This window comes from Elephantulus edwardii, unplaced genomic scaffold, assembly GCF_000299155.1.
Source record: "Elephantulus edwardii isolate Elephantulus edwardi_28Jun2011 unplaced genomic scaffold, EleEdw1.0 scaffold00283, whole genome shotgun sequence".
Taxonomy (NCBI): domain Eukaryota; kingdom Metazoa; phylum Chordata; class Mammalia; order Macroscelidea; family Macroscelididae; genus Elephantulus; species Elephantulus edwardii.
This window is the reverse complement of record NW_006400033.1, coordinates 1,890,058-1,893,670: the sequence shown is the minus strand read 5'-3', so window position 1 is coordinate 1,893,670 and position 3,613 is coordinate 1,890,058. Positions and strand designations below refer to the sequence as shown.

At 39.7% G+C, this 3,613-nt stretch overlaps 1 pseudogene; it reads right to left on the bottom strand.

Moving 5' to 3' along the window:
• Nucleotides 1-3,613, bottom strand: part of LOC102871332 — a 51,717-nt pseudogene that overhangs the window by 47,076 nt on the left and 1,028 nt on the right.

The window sequence follows — 3,613 nt, the reverse complement described above, 5'->3', positions numbered from 1 at the left end:
ACACACATACAGGCTATACGCATGGATTTCACCTAATCGTATGAATAGGAACTAGCTAGGTTACATCTGTGCCAGAATCACTGGAGAAGCTCACCATCAGCTGTGGAAACTAGGCCAGATGCTTCTTGTGGAACAGACCACTGCCTACTCATATGAAAGTTCAAGCTGAAGCTAAAGAAAATGAAATCAAATCCACAGGAACCAAAATTTGAACTTGAGTCTATCTTATTTGAATTTCAAAACCATCTCAAGAACAGTTTGAGGCCTTGAACACCAATGAGCAAAGACCAGATGAGTTATAGGAGGATATCAAGTATATTATCATGATGAATGTAAAAAGTCCTTACAAAGACTGGAGGAAGAAAATACCAAGATGTATGTCAGATGAGATTCTGAATATTGCACTAGAGCACCAAGAAGCCAAAGCAAAGGGAAGAAATCAAGAAATTAAGGAGCCGAACAGAAGACGTCAAAGGGCAGTGTGGAAAGACAAAGTATTATAATGAAATGTGCAAAGAGCTGGAGTCGGAAAACGAAAAGGGCCGAACTCGCTCAGCATTTCTTAAACTGAAGGAACTGAAGAACAAATTCAAGCTGCAAGTTGCAATACGTAAGGATGCTTTTGTTGTTATTGTTGTTAAGTGCCTTCGAGTCACAGGCGACTCATAGCGACCCTATGAATGAAAGACCTGGACACTTGTATAATGTTCATCCTTTCTCCAGGTTCATAGGGTTTCCGGAGGCAAGCTATTTTGGAAGTGAATGCCACTCCTGCTTCCAAGCTTGTTTGAATTGGGGAGCTCCACCAAACACAGTGCACCATGGGTAATCATTCTCACATTTGACACATCAGTGTCACAGTGTTCAGCTTCACAGCAACCACGAGTTACCTCTGTACAGCAAGTGGACAGACCAGGGATCTATGACCTAGAAGAGTGCTTAATCTAAAACAATTAAAAACAGACCCTCGGGCCCTACAGTATTCCCCCCCTTTTTAATTAATTTTAATGAAAATTTACAGAGACTTAGGGTTTCAAATCATTCATTGTTGCACTTTTCTCCCTGTCCACTCCCTCTTCCCCAAAAACTCTTTCATTGCTATGCAATCCCTCCTCCCAAGTCCACTCCACTGTGAAGCCTTCATTCTGGATTCCTGTCATGACAATAATACTCAACCATATATCCCTTTTAAAGAGTTCTCTCTTTCATCCATCTGTTCTAATTCAGTTACATCATTCTTCCCCTCCTTCTCTGTCTTCCCTCAACTCCAATGTCAGTCCCATTTTACAACAGTGGCCCTACGTAATATTTGTCCTTTTGTGACTGAGATATTTCACTCAGTGTAATGTCCTCCAGGGTCATCCATTTTGTATAATATTTCATGAGTTCCCTGTTTTTCAATGCTGTATAGTATTCCATTGTATGACTATACCAGAGCTTCTCTATCCATTTGTTTTTTGATGGGCACGGGCCTGACAGTATTTTACAATTCCAACACACCCAGATGCTGGTGGGCTCTGCGCCAGGGACCCCTAATTCTACTGGAAAGTCCCCTCTGCTGACAGTCACTTGAGACATATAGTATAGTATATATATAGTATATATTTAGGCAGAATACTTAAAAATGCAAGAAATATTAAAAGAAGATGGAAGGACTATACAGAGTCACTGTACCAAAAGGAATTGGCTGGCACGAAGAATTTCATGACACTACTATGAGCAAGAGCCTATGGTGATAGAGAAAGAAGTTCAAGCTGACCTGAAAGAATTGGTAAAAAACAAGGCCCTTGGAACTGACAGCATATCAGCTGACATATTCCAACAAACAGATGCTGCCCTGGATGCATTCATCAAGGTGTGCCAAGAAATCTGGAGGACAACCACCTGGCCAGCTGAATGGAAGAGATCCATGTTTGTTCCCATTCCAAAGAAGGTGATGTGACAGAGTGCGGAAATTATTGAAAAATGTCATTAATATCACATGCAAGTAAGATTCTGCTGAAAATTATAAAAAAATGACTGAAATGACACATCAACAGAAAACTGCCTGAAGTTCAGGCTGGGGTTAGAAGAGGCCATAATACTAGAGAAATTACAGCTAATGCTAGATGGATTTTTACTGAAAGCAGAAAATACCAGAGGAATGCCTATCTGTATTTCATTGGCTATGCAAACTGTGTGGATCACAATAAACTGTGGTTGACTCTGAGAAGAATTAGAATTCCAGAACACTTGATTGTACTTATGTGAAACTTGTACTTGGAGCAGGAGGCAGTTGTCAGAACAGAGCAAAGAAACACTACATAGTTCAAAACTGGGAAGGGTATATGCCGGGGATGTGTTCTATCTTCATACCTTTTTCAGGAGGCTGGGCTCTATGAAGAGGAATGTGGCATCAGAATTGGAGGAAGACTCATTAACAATCTCCATTATACAGATGACACAAACTTGCTTGCTGAAACTCAGGAGGACCTGAAGTGCTTGCTGCAGAAGATCAAAGATTGCAGCCTTCAATATGGATTGAAGCTCAATATCAAGAAAACAAAGATTCTCCACTGGGTTGATTGGCACATCACGATAGACAGTGAAGAAATTGAGATTTTTTAAATTCTTTTTTTATTTTATACTGGTTTATATACAAAGTCCATAAAATTCAAATACATTGTTTTTCATACCAGATCTTTCCCCTTTAATTTACTCATCCCTCTCTTCACCCATCAAATTTTGCGGCCATATGTTTAAGCTCCTTGTTCCCTCCTTGGATTCTCATACTCATTCTACAAAAATAGTCTTACACAGTATTTGTCCTATGAGACTCAGTTCACTTAGCATAATGCTCTCTAGTCCCTCCCATGTTAGGTAGTAATTTACAAAATCATTGCTCCTGCATGCTGAATACATAATTTCAAGATTACTAACAGCTTTAGTTTCCTTGGCTCAACAATCAACACTATTGGTACCAGCAGCCAGGAAATCAAAAGATGAATTGCATTGGATAAGTCTGATGTCAGGGACCTCTCCAGAATACTGAAGAGCAATGATGTCAGTCTGGAGACTAAGGTGTGCCTGATCTAGGCCATTCTTTGCAATTACTTGCTATGCATCAGAAAGCTGGACAATGAATAGGGATGATAGAGAAGGAGACTGTGGTGCTGGATAAGAGTATTGAATATACCATGGACTGCAAGGAGAACAAATAGGTTTGTCCTGGAGAGGATGAAACCAGGCTGCTCCTTGGAGGCAAGGATTCTAAAGCTTTGTCTGACATACTTTAGGCATGTTGCAAGGAGGGACCAGTCCTTGGAGAGGACTATCATTTTTGGGAGAGTGGAGGGACAGCTCAAGAGAGGAAGATTCTCAATGAGATGGCTTGATTCAGTGACTAGGGTAATGGGACCCTAGTGTGTCAGAGACAATAAGGTTGGCACATGATAGAGCAGGGTTTAGAGCTATTATACCTAGGTTCACTATGAGTCACAAGCGACTTGATGGCACATAATGACAACATATAGTCATATATGTTGTCATATATATGTCATTTATATGTATATATAAAGTATATATATATATATAAAGTATATATATATATAAAGTATATATATATATATATATT